This window comes from Quercus robur, chromosome 9, assembly GCF_932294415.1.
Source record: "Quercus robur chromosome 9, dhQueRobu3.1, whole genome shotgun sequence".
Taxonomy (NCBI): domain Eukaryota; kingdom Viridiplantae; phylum Streptophyta; class Magnoliopsida; order Fagales; family Fagaceae; genus Quercus; species Quercus robur.
Window position 1 is genome coordinate 10,374,728 of NC_065542.1, and position 20,402 is coordinate 10,395,129.

The 20,402-nt window shown below is 40.7% G+C and overlaps 2 protein-coding genes and 1 pseudogene across 4 annotated transcripts in view; 2 read left to right on the forward strand and 1 right to left on the reverse strand.

Annotated features, from left to right (window-relative positions):
- Positions 1-20,402, reverse strand: part of LOC126698103 (rust resistance kinase Lr10-like) — a 109,434-nt gene that overhangs the window by 53,122 nt on the left and 35,910 nt on the right. The gene's annotated exons all lie outside the window — the stretch shown is intronic.
- The window catches only part of LOC126698092 (rust resistance kinase Lr10-like), a 105,387-nt gene that overhangs the window by 44,254 nt on the left and 40,731 nt on the right, over positions 1-20,402 (forward strand). The gene's annotated exons all lie outside the window — the stretch shown is intronic.
- LOC126698090 (pentatricopeptide repeat-containing protein At3g49170, chloroplastic-like) lies at positions 14,839-17,737 on the forward strand (annotated as a pseudogene).

A 20,402-nucleotide genomic window follows, 5' to 3' on the forward strand; every position in this document is an offset into this window, starting at 1 on the left:
AGCGCCTGATGTGTGCTGCTGACGCGGGTAGAGAAATAACCATGTACTTATAGGTAATTAATTGGTTGATCTCGAATACATGAATACAAATATTTTGTTTTACTTTTTAGTAAAAATAGGATGTCATGTGTTTGATTTTTATCATTTTACTTTGGTTATTTTATAAGAAAAGTCAAACACGTACATGGTAATTAGTGGAATAAAAGGCAAAATTGACAAGGGATCAAATTTAGGATGTCCCGCTCTATTACCATAATAAATTACTGATTCTCCTAAAAGATTAAGTTAATAGGAAATATCAAGTTTAATCATTTGCTCATAACTTTAACAATCTCATTCTTTTAATTGAACTCGATGATATGAAAAGTAAAAATTATAGATTTTCTTAAGAAATTAGCTTCCTTTGAATAAAAATTTACCTTTCTTGGCTCCTAGGCTCCTAATTATTCCATGAGAATAAAGGTTTAGTACTTAGGCTGTGTTTGGTTCGTGTAAAAGCATTTCCGAAAAATATTTCATTTTCCGGAAATGCTATTTTCCGGAAAGGAAAATGTTTTCATGTGTTTGGTTGCATTTCAAAAAATTTTCCGAAAAATATTTTCTGGTGTTTGGTTGTATTCTTGAAAATACCATAGAAAACACATTTTCTACTTGTTGCTCACATTTTCTCGGTTGCCAAACGAATATATAATATCATTCATTCCTCAATACAGAAACACAAACAAAACCCAGAAAAAAAATCATCAAATCCGGTCACATTTTCTCACAGTTTCTCGGTTGCCAAACAAATATTACAATATCATTCATTCCTCAATACAGAAACACAAACAAAACCCAGAAAAAAAATCATCAAATCCGGTCAAATTGAGAGAAGAAGGAAGAGAGAGAGGCGATCGGTGCGGTGCGGTGCTTCGCAATCGGTGCGGTGCTTCGCGATCGCGATCGACGGCGCGAGATCGTTCTTTCTCTCTCTCTTCCTCTCTCTCTCTCTCTCTCTGCGCGTGGCTCTTCTTCCTCTCTCCCTCTCACTCAGCTCTCTCTCTCTCTCTGTTTTCCGGAAAATAGTATTTGAAGGTAAAATAGAAACGGAAATCAATTTACACCTCCAACACATTATAACTGAAATGCATTTCCGGAAAATGCATTTTCCATGCGCAACCAAACACCCGTAAATACGGAAAAGCATTTCCGGAAGTGATTTTCACCCAAAACAAACACACCCTTAGTATTAATGCAAAATGCATGTCTAAACATTTACTCCATTATAACCTAATTAAATTATCATTTGCTTGACTCGGTGGGCAAATTCTTTAGCCCTAGCCATAGGTTAACTAATGTTAAATTACCAAAATTTCCAAAAATTTAAGATGTTGAGAAATAATAAATTTAATCATTTAACCACATAATTCTAAGTTCTAACAAATAATGTGATGGGAGTGACGAGAACACATTACCTTGACGAAGTCAACCTAGTGACGAGGTCATCCCTGGCGACGAGCAGCCATCACTGACGAAGGAAGGAAAGTCATTCAATGATGCTAGCAAGTAACCTGGGCAGTTACGAAACCAGCAAAACTGACCGTTGGAGCCTAATAAAAGCCCCATAATTGGGCTGGAGGCATTACTAAAGAGAGGCATTAACACCCCAACGGCTAGCAATCAAGATCACATATATAAAGCCCTTACATTGGCAGCAGAAGGTACACATATATTGATACTCTAAGAAAATACCTATTACTTTCTAGTTTGGCAAATTGCTTTATTGTTCTAACTTTGACATCGGAGGCGTAGTGGCAGGCACCACACCGGTGACCCCTTTTAGAGGATACACTGGTGCTGACGGGGAGTTCCATCTGCCTATTTCAACTGACGAGTTTACACTTCATCAGTTTGGCGCCGTCTGTGGGGACGTCATTCTCAAATTCATATTTGAAAACGTAGTTTCCATCAACCCTCTACATTCAGATGGAATCCAATCCAGATTCAGCAGCCTTGGCCCAGCAAGTCCAAGCCCTTGCAGCTACCATTGAAGAACTCACCAAACAAAACCAGGAAATGAAGCTACGGCTCCAGCAGGCTCAACAGGCTCAACAGGAAGAGAACCGGTCCAAGGGTAACCTGGAGGGAGAAGGGGATAGCCACCGGAGAGGAACCCCTCAGAGGCCAACTACTCCAGACGAGCAGAACTCAGATCTCCTTCGAGAAATGAGGAAGGAAATGGACGAACTGAGGAGCGCCATTAAGGAGAAGACGGACCGAAGCGTAGACAAATGGTAAGGGCTACGGATTCACCTTTCACCGCCGCGGTACTCGAATGCCCCGTACCGTCAAAGTTTCGCTTACCTCAACTTGAGCCATTCGACGGACTAAAAGACCCTCAGGATCATCTTAATACCTTCAACAACCACCTGACGAGATATTGTGTCGTTCCTTCCCAACGACTCTCAAAGGAGCTGCAAGAGAATGGTTTACGAAGTTGCCAAACTCGTCCATAGACAACTTCGATCAATTAAGTAGTGCCTTCTTGCGCCATTTCATAGGGGGGCAACGTCCAAAGAGGCCGGTAGACTACTTACTCACCATAAGACAGGGAAAGAAGGAAACTCTGAGGTCGTATGTCAAACGATTCACCCGGGAGACTCTGGAGGTGGGCGAAGCTGATGACAAGGTGCAGCTGACGACCTTCAAGGCGGGGTTGAGGTCCAGAGACCTCGTGGCCTCCCTCGCAAAGAACCCCCCAAAGACGATGGCGGAAATGCTCCTGAAGGCACAGAAGTACATGAATGCTGAAGATGCTTTAGCTGCCATAAAGGATGCCGAGAAGCCAGGAGACAAGGCCAAGAGGGAAGACGACCGTAGGGGGCAGAAGAGATATCGACCAGACCGTTGGAACAATGACGGGAACAGGAGGAAAGATGATAAAATCCTCAGATGGTAAGATTTACTCCTTTGGTTATGCTTGTTGACAAGATTTTCACGCAGATCAAGGACGAGCATTATCTCAAATGGCCCAGACCATTGCACTCATCCCCTAACGTCCGTGACAAGAACAAGTATTGCCGGTTCCACAAAGATCACGGCCACAACACGGAGGATTGCAGAGACCTAAAGGAGCAAATAGAGAAGTTAATACGGAAAGGGAAGTTACAGAAATATGTGAAGAAAGGAGAATATAGCAAGTTCAGGGACGACAATAAAATCCAGCATGAATCCTTCTCCCGGGATGACGACCATCCGTCCCAGCCTCCACACAAGGTGATCGGGGAGATAAACACGATTACAGGAGGACCGTTTTCAGGAGGATCGTTTAAATCACTCAAAAAGGCATACCAGAGACAGGTGAACAGCGTCCACGCCATACCTCCGTCCAAGCACCGATGAACATACCAGGACATGTCCTTCAGTGAAGGAGACGCCATGGGAGTGAAGCAACCCTACAACGATCCCTTGGTCATAATGCTGAATATAGAAGGGTTCAATACTAAGAGGATCCTCGTCGATAACGGAAGCTCCGCGGACATCATCTACCTCCCAGCCTTCCAGCAGTTGAGACTAGATCCGAAAAGACTGCGCCCATTTGACTCTCTACTCGTCAGCTTCAGTGGAGACAGGGTCTACCTCAGGGGCATAGTGACATTGACGGTGACGGCAGGGGCCTACCAGTACAGTTGACCCGACAAGTAGACTTCCTGGTGGTAGATTGTCCCTCATCCTACAATGTCATCATTGGAAGGCCTACCCTCAACAAGTGGAAGGCGGCGACGTCAACCTACTGTTTGAAGGTGAAATTCCCAACAAATGATGGCGTCGGTGAAGTGAAAGGAGATCAAGTCCTGGCAAGAGAATGCTATTAGGCCGTCCTGGCTGGGAAGGAGAACCACACATGGATGATTGAAGAAAAGGAAGAAGACAGGATAGAGGCCCTGGAGACGGTGGAATTGGTAGAAGGAGAAGCGAACAAGACGACCAAGATAGGAACGACGTTAAGCCCCGAGATGAGAACAAGACTCATAAGGTTCCTTAAAGAGAATCTAGATGTCTTCGCATGGAGCCACGAGGACATGCCGGGCATATCTCCAGAAGTCATCCAGCATAAGCTGAATGTGGACCCAGAACGAAAACCCGTCCAGCAACGACGAAGAACCTTCGCCCCAGAACGAGATCAGGCAGTTGCAGAGGAAGTTACCAAACTCCTGACGGCTGGATTCATTTGAGAGGTGTATTATCCTGAATGGCTCGTAAACGTCATCTTGGTGAAGAAAGCAAACGGGAAATGGAGGATGTGTGTAGACTTCACCGACCTGAACAAGGCATGCCCAAAGGACAGCTTCCCTCTACCAAGAATAGACTAGCTCGTGGACTCCACAGCCGGGCACAAGTTACTGACATTCATGGACGCCTTCTCAGGGTACAACCAGATAAAGATGGCTGAGGAAGACCAGGAGAAGACCGCCTTCATCACAAGTCAAGGACTCTACTGTTACAAGGTAATGCCTTTTGGGCTGAAAAATGTTGGAGCTACGTATCAGAGGTTGGTGAACAAAATGTTTAGTCAACAGATTGGCAGGAACATGGAAGTGTACGTGGACGATATGCTCGTCAAGAGCAAAGAAGAGCTCACACATCTGGACGACTTGAAGGAAACGTTTGCAACCCTCAAAAAACACCAGATGAGGTTGAATCCAAGTAAGTGTGTTTTTGGGGTAGCCTCGGGAAAGTTCCTGGGATTCATGGTGTCCCAGAGAGGAATAGAAGCAAACCCAGAGAAAGTGCGAGCCATCATCGACATGGCATCACCCAAAACCGTCAAGGATGTTCAAAAACTCACAGGAAGGATAGCGGCTTTAAACAGGTTCGTCTCCAGGGCTACAGACAAATGCCTGCCCTTTTTCAAGACTTTGAAGCAGGCCTTTCCCTGGATCGACGAGTGTGAAGAGGCGTTCCAAGAACTAAAGCGTTACCTGAGTAGTCCACCTCTCCTAAGCCCGTCCAAAGAAGGGGAAAACCTATACTTATACCTAGCAGTGTCAGTCTCGGCAGTAAGTGCAGCCCTGATCAGAGAAGAGGGTAAGAAGCAGCTCCCGGTTTACTACGTTAGCCAAGCCTTCCAAGGAGCTGAGTCCAAGTACCCAAGGATCGAAAAGATCGCGTTTGCGCTAATAGTAGCCTTGCGCAAGCTAAGGCAATATTTCCAGGCAAATCCCATTCTTGTAATGACGGACCAACCAATCAAGAAATCAATGAACAAGCCTGAAGCAGCAGGAAGAATGGTCCAGTGAGCAATTGAACTTAGTCAATTTGACATCGAGTACCAGCCCAGAACAGCGATCAAGGCGCAAGCTCTAGCGGACTTCATCGCAGAGTTCACTCTTCCAAACGAAGACAGGATTACCGACGAGGTAGATAGATGGACAATACAAACTGGTGGTTCGTTAGCCCAGAGGAAGGGGGGAGTAGGGGTCTTCATAACCACCCCTGACGGAGAAGTGCTGAAATATGGGGTCCAACTAAAATTCCCAGCCACTAACAACGAAGTTGAATACCAGGGGATACTGACGGGACTGAGGCTTGGAAAGGCACTTGGTGCTAAAAACTTGTTGATCCAAAGCGATTCAAAACTAGTGATCGGGCAGATTAGGGGAGAGTACGAAGCAAAGGAAGAAAGGATGTAGAAATACCTCAAGCTGACGAAACATCTAACTCAGGAGTTCGATATAGTGGAGTTCGTGCAGATCCCAAGAAGTCAGAATATGGAAGCTGACGAAGTATTGAAGCTAGCGTCATCAGAAGAAGGGGAGATTAGCACAGATCTGGCGATGGAGGTCCAGAAACACCCTAGTATTGAAGAAATTGCAACATTCGCCATCCAAATCACAGACAGCTAGATGACACCCCTAATATCCTACCTCCAGGACGAGCGCCTCCCTCAGAACACAGAAGAAGCTAAAAAGATCAAGAAGAGGGCGGCCAGGTTCACGATCCTTAATGACGTCTTATATAAGAGAGGCTTCTCTATGCCTTACTTGAAGTGTGTCGACGAGGAAGAAGCCAGATACATCCTGGAAGAAATCCACGGAGGAATTTGCGGCGACCACGCTGGCTCCAGATCCCTGGTGAACAAGGTAGTACGAGCAGGATATTTTTGGCCAACCATGTAGGTAGACGCTGCTGAGATCGTCAAGAGGTGTGACAAATGCCAGCGATACGGGAATGTGCAACGGCTTCCAGCAGAGAGACTGACGACTATAGCTTCCCCATGGCCATTTGCACAGTGGGGAATTGACATCGTCGGCCCGCTACCCCAAGGTAAAGGTCAGGTAAAGTTCCTACTTGTTGCTATTGATTATTTCATGAAATGGGTTGAAGCAGAGGCTCTAGCAACAATCACTGAGGCTCGAATTCAGAGCTTTGTGTGGAAGAATATAATCTGTAGGTTCGGGATTCCCTCGACGATCATATCAGATAATGGGAGGCAATTCGACAGCTAAGGCTTCAGAGAATTCTGTTCAGACCTTGGGATCAAGAATCAGTTCTCATCCCCAGGGCATCCTCAGGCAAACGGGCAGACGAAAGTGACAAACCGAACGCTGCTCAAGATTATCAAAACCAGGCTGGACAACGCGAAGGGTGCCTGGCCAGAAGAATTTCCAAATGTCCTATGGGCTTACAGAACCACAGCCAGAACCCCGACAGGAGAAACCCCCTTCAGGCTTATCTATGGCACAGAAGCAGTAATCCCAGTCGAAGTGGGGGTAACGAGCATCAGACGAGGAACGTTCAACGAAGGGATCAATGACGATGAACTACGACTCAGCCTGGACTGTCTGGACGAAGTAAGAGACAACGCATCCAGCAAGATGACGAAGTATCAGAAAAAGATGGTCGAGTACTATAATAAGAGGGTTAAACTCAGATGACTGGACATAGGAGACCTCGTCCTGCGCAAGACCACCCCAGCAACTAAAGACCCTACCCAGGGAAAGCTGGGTCCTACGTGGGAAGGACCTTACCGAGTCATTCATTACTCAAGACAAGGAAGTTACCACCTGGAAACCATGGACGGACAAAGGCTCCCTCGACCATGGAACATTGAGCATTTAAAAAAGTACCACCAGTAGATGTAATAGGCGAATGCAGTCATTCTTGAATTTAATAAAAAAAAATTATTATTATTCCTCTGATGTCTTTGTGCAAACAGGTCTAGTCAATCATAAGACAAACTAAAGTAACAAGATTCCACCTTGACGGATGTAAGTTACTGACGACGACCCCAACGGGTATAAAACAAACTAAAATAACAAGATTCTGCCTTGACAGATGTAAGTTACTAACGACAACCCCAACGGGTGTAAGGCGAACTAAAGTAACAAGATTCCGCCTTGACGGATGTAAGTTACTGACGACCCTTATAATGGGTACAAAGTATATAAAAGCTAAGTGATAAAATTCCGTCAAGACGGATGTAAATCACTAACGAAGCCCGAATTGACGAGATTCCTTAAGTGGATGTAAGTCTCCAAAAAATGGCTAAGTGATAAGATTCCGCTTTGACGGATGTAAGTCACTAACGAAGACATAAAAGAAGCAAGTGTCCCTAGAACAAGCCGGTGACGAAGACAAAACGCTTGAGCCTACGGAAATGGCAAAGTCCCGCTTGACGAACTCAGAATACTGACGAATCCGCAAAAGAAAGGATAAAGAGAAAAAGAAGAAGGACAAGAACCCTCATTAAGGATAAAGAGTAACGAACACATCACTGACACAGCTAAGAAATTTATGCTAAGTACAAGGTATGGACGAACTTAAACATCACAAACACATGCATGGTCATAAGCACAAGCATAGCCATAAAAACGGGTAAGTACAAAATCATAAAAAGCCCAAAAACAGCAGGCAATTATCTTTGTTCTTCCTATAGACCCATGAAACAGAGGGCCAAGAGACATTGTTCTGAAAATAGATAAAAAAAATATATATATATATACACATCACCAAAAAGCCCAAAACATAACAGGCATACATAACAGATAAATTTTCCTAAGTATCAGGTTCGGGTGTCAGGAGTGTCAGGAGCGTCAGTAACGGGATCGTCAGCAGCAGCGGGAGCCTCATCAACCATAGGGGCGTCATCAGCAACAAGGGCGTCACCTTCAGGTGCCGATGACTGAGTAGCTTCATCAGCAGCCATCTCTTGATCCACCACTTCTAGATCCAAATTTGGCAGATCAACCCCGGTAGGATGCTTGACGAGGTACCTGCGTAGGAGCTCGAAGCCCTTGAAGTACCAGTTGAAGAGCACTGTGGAGGACTCCTCAGTTTGCTGGAAGGCCTCGACGGACCTAGCAGCGATCGTCTTTAGCTTCTCCTTTGCCGCCTGTACCTGGTCGTCCTTCTCCAGGTTCAGCTGACGCTCGACCCTAAGGTCAGAATTCAAAGCCTTGACTTTCTCCTTTAAGTGGCAGCCTCGTCTATCGACTCTATGAGGTCCTTCTTCAGCGTGGAGTTCTCCTTCTCCAAAGCCTCCATCCTGAACGCCAAAGAAGCCACCTTAGCCTCTTGAGTGAGACACTCAGAAGCAAGGTGAAGGCTTTCCCCCAACACCTGACAAAGTAAATTAAGTGCGTCAGTAAAAAGAAGGGGTGGGGAAATTTGGGTGAAAAGAAACCAAGGAAAATGCATAAGTGGCCTTACCTGCATGATCTTATGAACATGCTGGCTCGCAACCACGTTGAGAGGCACTCCAGAAAAGACCTTAAGGTCCTCAGCCTTCACAACGTTATGTGCCCGCTCCACGGGCACATCCTCGACGTCCCAGACGGACGAACCCACTCTCTCCTTCTCCTTCTCTTTGGCTGACAGTCTCTGCCTTTTTGATGACGGGGTGGGGATCTCCTCAACTGAAGTGGCCGGTGAAGCCACCCGTAGATTCTCAACTCCCGAGACGATGGGAGTGGCATCTGCAGAGGGGAGGACGGACGGACCCTTCCCAGTGATGCGAACCCCCTTTTTACCAATGTTCGCCAAGGGTTCGTCCTTCTTGGACCTCATCTTGGCGTACATATCTTTGTTGAATCTGGTCGTCATCTCTAAAAAAAAAAAAAAAAAAGAGAGAGAAACTAAGAAACCCAAAGTACACAATTGAAGATCAGTACTGACGAGGTAAACACTTACTCTTCTTCTCCTCGATGTTGATGCTGCGTAAAACATAAGGAGATGGGTCCGGCCCTAAGCAGTAGAAAGCAAGCGTCCGTGGGTCAAGGAGATCGTCCCAACTCTCAATCGACTCTGCGTATTCTATTGCCTTCTCAACACGACCCTGGTACTTGCTCTTCAGTTTGGGGCGTCTTTTAACTGCAAAAGAAAGTGAACAAGTGGTTAGTGACGACCAAATATGCAAAACGAAAATAAACAGACGAGGAGAAACGTGGACGCACCTAAGTTTGGGGTTCCCCACCGACGAAGTAACCTTGGGATATCACCCCAAGCCTCGCTAGAAGGGGTCTCAAAATCATCCCCGGACATGAAAAAGAAACGTGATTTCCAGTACCTGAATGACGAGGCTAAACCCTTAATGATTCTAGTCCTCCTCGTCCAAGGGACTAGTTCATAATACCCATACTCTTTCGATTCCTTTAAACGGTAAAGGTGGACGAGCTCACTCACTTTGATCATATCTTCGTTGGCAGCCAGCCAAATCTCCATACAGTTGATAACTATCCTCTAGGAGTTAGGCATGATTTGCCCGAGGGCAATGCCAAAATGACCCAAGAGCTCCATCACCAGAGGATGGATGGGTAGCCTAAGCCCAGAAGTGAAAGCAGCCTCGTAGAAGCATACTTCACCAGGAAAAAAGTGGCAGGCCCGATCCTCAGGACTAGACCGACGAATGCGGACTCGCGCAGGAAACTGGAACCTATCCTTGAACCTAGCCACGGTGTCAGCATCCAGCCCACACTCCTCGTTAAGAGCGTAAAAAGCCCTAACCTGACGAGGGGTGGAAACGGTCGTATCACCCTCAACCGAGCTGCCGCTAGACAACAACCCAGTGTCTAGTTCACTGGATCTCACCTCCGACATCCTCCTCGTCTCTCCCTCAAACCAAGCCAGTGACTGGCCTAAAATTGGAGACAGCTCCCCTAGAACTACACTCAACCCACAACCTTCAAAAAGATAGTCCCCAATCAAAGGATAAAAGTCCCCGGAAATACCCAAAGCCGCCCCTAAGCGAGCAAAAAAGTAAGAAACTGAGGGGCAAGCTACCCAAACCTCAGAAGAACTAACCATGAAAAGGGGTACGCAATCCTAAATGCCCACATATCAAACACAAAAAACAACAAAAGCAAAAGACAAAGGAAAAATCAGGAATTTATAAGGGGGCCATTACGAAAAAGGAGCTGAAAGAAATCGAAGGAGTAGCGTACCTTGAAAAGCGGAACAGTCGAGGCCGGAAAAATTCGTCGCCGAAGCAGAATCGAAATAATCGTAGAAACAAGCAAGAGAGACAAACACTCGGAGCAGGAAAAGAAAGAAAAATTAGAGTAAAGGAAAAAGAAAAGTTTTTGAAACCAAAAATCCAAGGAAACTGAAAAGTAGCGGGAAACCCAAGGGTCATGCCATCAATGCCTTCAATCAGCACGTGCCACGTGGCCACATTTCATACTGCGCTGCCATCATGCATTAAATTCGAAACAAAACCCCAAGCGTCACAAACAACTCAGGAAAAAACCTTTCACCTTCTGTGGCCCTCATGACACATCACTGACGACCACAGAACCTAGGGGGGCAACTGATGGGAGTGACGAGAACACATTACCTTGACGAAGTCAACCTAGTGACGAGGTCATCCCTGGCGACGAGCAGCCATCACTGACGAGGAAAGGAAAGTCATTCAATGATGCCAGCAAGTAACCTGGGTAGTTACGAAACCAGCAAAACAGACCGTTGGAGCGTAATAAAAGCCCCATAATTGGGCTGGAGGCGTTACTAAAGAGAGGCATTAACACCCTAACGGCTAGCAATCAAGATCACATATATAAAGCCCTTACATTGGCAGCACAAGGTACACACATACTGATACTCTAAGAAAATACCTATTACTTTCTAGTTTGGCAAATTGCTTTATTGTTTTAACTTTGGCATCGGAGGCGTTGTGGCAGGCACCACACGGGTGACCCCTTTTAGAGGATACACTGATGCTGACGGGGAGTTCCATCTGCCTATTTCGACTGACGAGTTTACACTTCATCATAATGCATATTGGGAACTTTGAAAGCATTTGATTGAGCTCGACTCAATTAAAGTGACATCCCAATTTTTAGACCAATTATGCAGTCAACCGGCATTTATGGTTGTTGAAATTTCTTGCTGAGCATGGCCCAATGTAAGATCTTACTGTAGTTTTATTAGGCCTTAGACTTTTCAAGTTATTCGGGCCACTTGTTTTACTAATTAGTAATTCACTTTTCGTTAGCAAAAAGTAATGTCACCTTCTTCTCTTGTTTATATTTCTTGCAGCTTTGGCCATACTGCTGGAAATCGGTAATAACCTGAATCTCTTCTTCAACTTTAATTTTTTGGGCATATCATTCCTTAAAATTGTGATTAAAAATAGTTTACCATGCATTCAAACAAGACGTAAATATTAGTTACATTAACATGAAACAAAATATATTGTTCTTAATTACTAGGATTAAGAAGGTATGTAGTTGTAAGTCCAACCATAATTTCAACTAAAAATTAAAAAAGGTGACAGATGCAACAACAATTTTGTTTCTTATAGTTATTTTGGTGATGTTTCTGCACAGTAATATTTCACCTTGAAACAAAGACTGTCTTGGGGATTCCATGCATGGTGGCATTTTTGATATATAAGTGGCGTAAGAGACATATATCAATGTATGATGCTATTGAAGAATTTTTGCAAAGCCAAATTAACCTCATGCCAATTAGGTACTCTTACTCAGAAATTAGGAAGATGTCGAAAGGTTTCAAGGACAAATTGGGTGAAGGAGGCTATGGCTCTGTATATAGAGGAAAGCTAGAAAGTGGCCCTCATGTTGCTATAAAGATGTTGGGTAACTCCAAAGCTAATGGGCAAGAATTTATCAACGAAGTTGCAACAATTGGAAGAATTCACCACGTGAATGTGGTGCAACTCATTGGCTTCTGTGCTGAGGGGCCAAAGCGCGCCCTTATATATGAATTCATGCCTAATAGTTCTCTTGAAAAATACATTTTTTCTCAAGAAGAAAGTATCCCCTTAAGTATTGAGAAAATGTTTGAGATTTCACTTGGAGTGACTCGCGGGATTGAATATCTACATCAAGGATGTGACATGCAAATTCTGCATTTTGATATCAAACCTCATAACATTCTTCTTGATGAGAACTTCATTCCCAAAGTTTCTGATTTTGGGCTTGCAAAACTTTATCCAGCAAATGATAGCATAGTGTCTTTGACTGCTGCAAGGGGAACACTAGGATATATAGCTCCAGAGTTGTTCTATAAAAACATTGGAGGGGTCTCCTATAAAGCTGATGTTTATAGTTTTGGCATGTTATTGTTGGAAATGGCTAGCAGAAGAAAGAATGTGAATGCATTTGCAGACCATTCAAGCCAAATTTACTTCCCAACTTGGGTTTATGGCCAATTTAGCGAAGGAAATGACATAGAAATAGAAGATGCCACAGAGGAGGAGAAGAAAATTGTTAAGAAGATGATCATAGTCGCATTATGGTGCATACAGATGAAGCCTAGTGACCGTCCTTCAATGAACAAAGTTGTAGAAATGCTTGAAGGAGAAGTTGAATTCTTACAAATGCCTTCCAAGCCTTTCCTATCATCATCACCAGCGAGACCAATAGAGGATGTAGGAGACAACTTAAATTCAACTAGTTCATCATTTCAATCAGGTGAATCAAGTCAATCAACTAAACTTTAAATGCAAGGAAAATCTAACACCACCGCAAAAGTAGGGCAATTAGTCTTCACATATTTGATAGCATAACACTTCATATTTTTGTGTGACAAATAATTGGTCCCTTGATTTATGATAGCTATCCTTCCCTAAAACTTTTTTTTGCTTAGTACGTGGTTTATTTATTTGTTAAAGTCTTTTTAAGTGGAAACAAAATTTATAATTTTATAATTGTGATTTGTGAATGTGTAATTGATTGGACTGGCAATAGCCCAGTTGTAGAAATTGCTTTCACTATTCATATGCATGGTTAAGCAATCAATTCACGTGAATTATGATTCTCAAAAAAAAAAAAAAAAATCATGTGAACTACAAAGTCTACAATAATTCAGTGGCTGCCCTGCCTCCAACAGATAAGGAATCCTTCCAAATACTATTGTGCAGAATCATTCGAGGTTTAGCTTTGGAATAGATCAAGTAGCTAATTAATACTTCCTTAATCAACTAGGCTGCTCAATTAGAGTTGTCCCATCGAATGAAAATGTTCCTGACATATGGAGCTGGTATGCTGTATGCATACCATCAACATGTACCCAAACGCATTTAACCGTTCTCTCACACATGCGAGAAGGTGGTTGCATGATATCCATTTTTACTATTACAGAGTCAATGATTTCATATTGTGATATAGTGAAGAATATGACTATGAGACCTTGTTTAAACTACGTGGTGTCGTGAAGGGCATTGTAAACTTCTTTTTCCGCTAAGAAATGAGGAGGAGAGAAGTAGATAAAGGGCACTAGGAAGTCACGTGCTCTTATTGTAGCAGGTCCTAATATTTATATTTAAATGCTATAAATCATTGAATCATAATATATATATATATATATATATATATATATATATGATCTATTATTATGTTATCTAAAATTTTAAGTCGAAATCCAAATTATAACCTTTTTGTTTTAGTAAATTATCATTTTCATCCATAAATAATTATTTTATTTTATTTTATTTTACTATCTATAAAATTGTCATTGGGTATGATAAAATGACATTCCATCACATATGCAAGTAGTATCAGATTTATAGCCGACAATAGACAAAAGGATAAGGACTACAATAACAAAAACAAAAAACTTTTGATACAAAAATAAAAATTTGCTCAAATATAAAGCTTTTGGATTTTAGCCAAAATTTTTAAATGATGTGACACTATATACATTGTTATATACAAGAAAAAAATAAATTTGATAAGAAAGAAGTTTTATAAAAACTTCCAAACATTCATAGATTTCAATATAATATAAAAGTGAATGGTGTACGAACCAAATATTCATTCATATCGCTATAAAAGTGAATGGTGTACAAACCAAATATTCATAGATATCACTATAGCTGGTATATCTACACTATAGATGAAGCAGTTAAATTGGTCGAAACGAGTTTCATGTGTATTTGACTCGAAATGACAAGATTATTACATGAGTCAATTCGTATCAACCTAAATCTAGCACAAACCCGCTAAAACTCAACCCTAATTTGCAAACATTGTGTCATGCCCGTGTCATGTTCGCGGGTCGCATTGAATATTGTCCCCTAAATATATGGATATTCACAATTTTTCATTATATAACCTCTAGGGATTGAAGGTAAACTACTTAACCCATTAACAGTGAAAAACTCCTAGATTACTTGGTTGCTAGTTCTGGCGAGTGGAGTCAATTGCTCATAGAAGTTTGATTAATAGTGAGGATTGTTGTACAGTATATTCTGCAAAATGCAATTAATCTAAGTAAAGTTCTTCTATGAAATCAAAAAAAAAAATTTATTATATAATAAATAAAATAACAAAACAAACAAACCAAAACCCAAACCTATAACATGCAACATGCCCGGCCTTTTGTATCAAGCCCGTTGGAAGAAACATGCTAGGCCTCTCTGTTTCGTCTGCCTCCAAACTACCTTTATTACCTTCTATCAAACCCTCAAATCGGTCCCGCCATAACCTTCAATTATCATCACCACAAAATCCAAACTGTGAACCCCTTAACCACCGTCTGATCCACCACCTCAATGTGGGCCTACTCCACAAAGCAATCTCCACCCTTGATCTCATGGCCCGAAAGGGTACCCACCCAGACCTCACCACCTACTCTCTCTTCCTCAAGTCCTGTATAAGGTCCCGTAACTTCCAACTCGGCAAACTCGTTCACACCCACTACTTGACTCACTCCCAACTCCACCTCAACTCTCTCATTCTCAATTCTCTCATCAGCTTGTACTCAAAAAGTGGGGATTGGGCTAAAGCAAAATCCATTTTTGATGATATGGGGGATTTGAGAGACTTGGTTTCTTGGACTGCTATGGTTTCTTGTTTTGCAAATAATGATATGGGAACTGAAGCCATTGTCACGTTTCTTCAAATGCTTGAAAATGGGCTCTGCCCAAATGAGTATTGCTTTTCCGCAGTGATTCGGGCGTGTTCGAATGTGGAAAATGTTCCCATTGGGAGAATGATTTTTGGGTTTGTTATAAAAAGTGGATATTTTGAGTCTGATGTGTGCGTTGGGTGTGCGTTGATTGATATGTTTGTGAAGGGTGGTGGTGATGTGGATTTAGCCTATAAGGTGTTTGAGAAAATGCCTGAGAAGAATGCAGTTACTTGGACTTTGATGATAACTAGGTTTATGCAATTTGGGTTCCCAATGGAGGCTGTAAATTTGTTTTTGGATATGGTTTTGAGTGAGTATGTACCGGATCAATTTACCTTTGGTGGAGTTATTTCAGCTTGTGCAGAGCTAGAATTGTTAAATCTTGGGCAGCAATTGCATTCTTGGGTCATACGGACTGGGTTGGCTTTAGATGTTTGTGTAGCGTGCTGTTTGGTAGACATGTATGCTAAGTGTGCAGCGGATGGATCAGTGGATGATGCAAGGAAAGTTTTTGACCTGATGGTAGATCGTAATGTCATGTCTTGGACAGCAATTATCACAGGATACGTGCAAAGTGGAGGGCGTGATAAGGAAGCTGTTGAACTTTTTTGTGAAATGATCGAGGGTCGTGTTTCACCAAATCATTTCACCTTTTCTAGTGTCCTTAAGGCATGTGCAAATCTTTCTGATCCCCGTATGGGAGAGCAAGTTTACACGCATGCTGTGAAACTTGGTCTTGCATCAGTTAACTGTGTGGGAAATTCTCTTATTAGCATGTATGCAAGGTCTGGCATGATGGAAGATGCTCATAAAGCTTTTGATATGCTGTTTGAGAAGAATTTAATTTCTTACAACACGATTGTTGATGCGTATGCCAAAAATTTGAATTCTGAAAAAGCCTTTGAACTTTTTCATGAAATCGAGGATATAGGAATTGGGGCTAGTGCTTTCACATTTGCTAGCCTCTTGAGTGGAGCTGCTAGTATCGGTGCAGTTGGTAAGGGCGAGCAAATTCATGCACGGTTACTAAAATCAGGGTTTGCGTCAAATCAAAGCATCTGTAATGCTTTGATCTCCATGTATTCTAGGTGTGGAAATATAGAAGCTGCATTTCAAGTTTTTAATGATATGGGAGGTCGAAATGTTATATCTTGGACTTCAATGATTACTGGTTTTGCAAAACATGGATTCGCCTCTAAAGCTATGGAAATGTTCCACAAAATGCTTGAGGATGGTGTTAGACCAAATGAGATCACCTATATTGCTGTTTTATCAGCTTGTAGCCATGCAGGGCTAATTTCCGAGGGCTGGAAACTCTTCAACTCAATGTACAGAGAACATGGGATTGTTCCGAGAATGGAACATTTCGCATGTATGGTTGATTTATTGGGCCGATCAGGATCCCTTTTAGAAGCATTTGAATTCATTAATTCAATGCCTTTCAAGGCTGATGCACTAGTCTTGCGTACATTTCTTGCTGCCTGTCAGGTTCATGGCAACAAAGAACTTGGGGAACATGCTGCAAAGATGATTCTTGAGCAAGACCCATATGATCCAGCAGCATATATCTTACTATCAAACTTGTATGCTTCCTCAGGTCAATGGGACAATGTGGCAAAAATTAGAAAAATTTTGAAAGAGAAACTTGATCAAAGAAGCTGGTTGTAGCTGGATAGAGGTGGAAAATATGGTGCACAAGTTCCACGTTGGGGACACTTCACACCCCCTAGCACAAGATATTTATTATGAACTGAACCAATTGGCTTCAAAAATAAAGGAATTGGGCTATGTACCCGATACAGATTTTGTTCTTCATGATATAGAGGACGAACTAAAGGAGCAATATTTGTTTCAGCACAGTGAGAAAATAGCTGTGGCATTTGGTCTTATAAGCGTATCCCAACCAAAGCCTATTAGAGTATTTAAGAATCTTCGTGTTTGTGGAGACTGTCACACTGCAATCAAATTTATTTCAATGGCTAGAGGTAGAGAAATAGTGGTGAGAGACTCAAACCGGTTTCATCACTTCAAAAATGGGACATGTTCTTGCAATGATTACTGGTGATGTTGAAAAATTTATCTTTTCTTTCTTCTTCTTCTTCTTCTTCTTTTTTTTTTTTTAATGACTGGCAGCAGCTTGCTTTCGATACAGATCCTATAAATGGAAAGCTTTAGAACGCACTACTGCCAGCTGCAAATAATCTTAAGTTGCCATGCACATTTGTCATTAATTCTTTCAGGTTTGATGCATCACTTGTTCTACTAGCTGTAATTATTCTAATTCATATTTTCAGGTTTGTATCTGTATAGTTCATATTTGCAGCTCTTTGTACAACTAGGAATTTGTAACATCACTTAATTTACAAAAACTATATGCATTTTCTCCCTTTGCACATATTGCCTGTTCTTTTAAATTGTCCCACAAATTCTGAAGTCTGTGTGGCCAGGGACACTTCTGCTCTTGCGTCCCCATTAAGTTGGGTTGAAAAAAAAATTATTGAAAAATAATTCCTTTAATTTTATATATATATATATATATATATATATTGAAAACGTATAAATAAACATTGAATATTCCGATAAATAAATAAAATATATTTAAAAATAAAAATAATTTAATTAATTAATTTTTGTATTCCCACCATATTGTCTTGTCTCGTTTCATACTCATGCCCATAACTCCATAATTTATAAAAATCCAAACAAGCCGAACTCTAGCTCACCCCCTTGGGCCAAAGCCCATTTGATCAACCCAAAACCTCAACCCATCCGATTGTTTCTAATATTGTCGAACTCATTGTCAACTCCCAGTCTGCCACTCAATCAAAACTGTTTACAACCCTTCGGGTCAGGCTGGATTGGTTATGTGGGTTGGGCTTTTAAGTTTTAAGAACTTTTTTCTTTTTCGTTTTTTTGAGAAGAGAGCTTTTAAGAACTTGATCAACCCCAATAAAAATGCTGTAAAAAATAATAGGAATGTCCATTATGAATTTGACAATAATAGGACACAATTTTCTAACTCTTTTCCTTTTAGAAAGTTATTTTTGTTTATCATAAATAATTATGTTATCAATTCTCTTATAGTTTTTTCAATAGTGGTAACAAGGGAGGAGAATTTGAACCCGGGATGTCTATGCTAAAATCATCAAAAGTTATGTACTAATTGAGCAATAAAACTTTTGACAACCATTCTCTTTTAGGTGTATATGAAGAAATGGTGTTTTATATAAGTTAACATTATTTTTACATATTAGTGAACTTTATAACCATTTTAGGAGTAGAATTACCTATATCTATTGCAAATCTGCAACCATGGTTTTACAACTCTAACTAGACTGAGTGTATCAGCATGTTCTGTCCAAGCTAAAAACAAGACAATTTAAATTTTGGTAAAAATAAATTGATCAAAATTAGGAACAGGAACTAAGTTTGATCATATATTTTTGGGGTAATTACACTTTACCAACTTAAACCATTCTTTTCACTCTAAACTTTCAAAATGCATAATTAGCATCTCAAACTATAACCCATGTTACACTTTGCATCCCGTCATCAATTATGCCGTTAACTTGGATCATAGTATCTTCCTTTATTCTTTGAATGTATGAATTGTAATACTTATTTTTAAAATTTTTTCATTCATTTTTTTTAATGTGATACTTATATATCCTTTAATTATTTATATTATATTATTCATGACGTTATAAAGGCTCAATATATGGTTGAACTTTGCTCTAATTTTAAAACTTTAGAGTTCAAACTTCTTCTTCTTCTTCTTTTTGTTGCTTTTTTGCATTATGTTTTTAAAATATTGGTTGCAGGTTGTTATGTAAGATGATCTATCCTAGTGTGTCCACAAGTTGAGTTCAATTGAATTCCCCACCAATCAATCACTTGACTTGACTAAAGATGGTTTCAAAAACCCCACAACAAATACCAATTTTTGGTGTACAAGTTGTTGACAAGCAAGTTGTGGGAATCCCAGTGTTTGGATCTATAGAAATCATCAATCTTCGCATCCATGGTAGTGTCATGGCAAAGATTATGAGATCTCCATTGTATCTAGAGTAGATCTTGCATGATCTAGTGAATATCTCATTAAATTTGATGGAGATCTAACAAGATCTAATAAGATTTTTACCTAATCTAACAAATTACCTCAAAAGCTCAAATGGTGAAGGGCCAGGAGCGTAGCTATGTGTAAGCCCCACCCCCCCCCCCCCAAATTTTTGATTTTTTTAAAAATGTATATATATATATATATATATATATAATTATTTTAATGTTTTCAAAATTTAGTCTACAAAAATAAGAGTTGGCCCCCTTAAATATCTGATTTCGTCCAATGATGCTCTTAAAAAAAAAAAAAATTGGTCTAATAATTATAAAGACATAACATTATTTTTCACAATTCTATTTTTTATTTTAAAATATGCTTTTATATCTGTTAAATATTTGATAAAGTTTGGTACCAAACATATTTGAATCTATATCTTTTTTCAACCAGTTATATGGCAATTAACAAGTTATTGACTCATTAAAAAAATAATGTTACTAAAACTACACATGAAATGTCTCTTTAGTTATTACATAGTGGGTTAGAGCAAGATAGTTTCAAATATGTTTGAAGCCTAACTTATTCCTCCAAATTTTGGATTATTCATGTTTTTGAAAATTTAATTTGTTCAATTGAAAGATTTTTTGCTTACTTTAATAGAAAATTTGATATTTTGTATCGAAAATGAAAATTTTTAAGAATCTCACAATAAAAATAGTAAAAATGAATTTTATTTTATAAAAAATCGCTATCAAACATAATTTTGATTGAAATTACTAAGATCTTTTTGTTGTTGTTTAGTGTGTCTATATATAAAACTTATCAAATAAAAAAGTGTGTGTATATAATAAAAAAGTGTGTGTATATGTGTATGTGGGGGTTGTCTTGAAAAATATATTAGAGTTGCAACTTGCAACTTGGCCTCCCCAAACAAAAATTCCTGGCTCCGCCCCTGTAAAGGATGGGCAAGAGGCGAAGCAATAGTGAGCTTCAA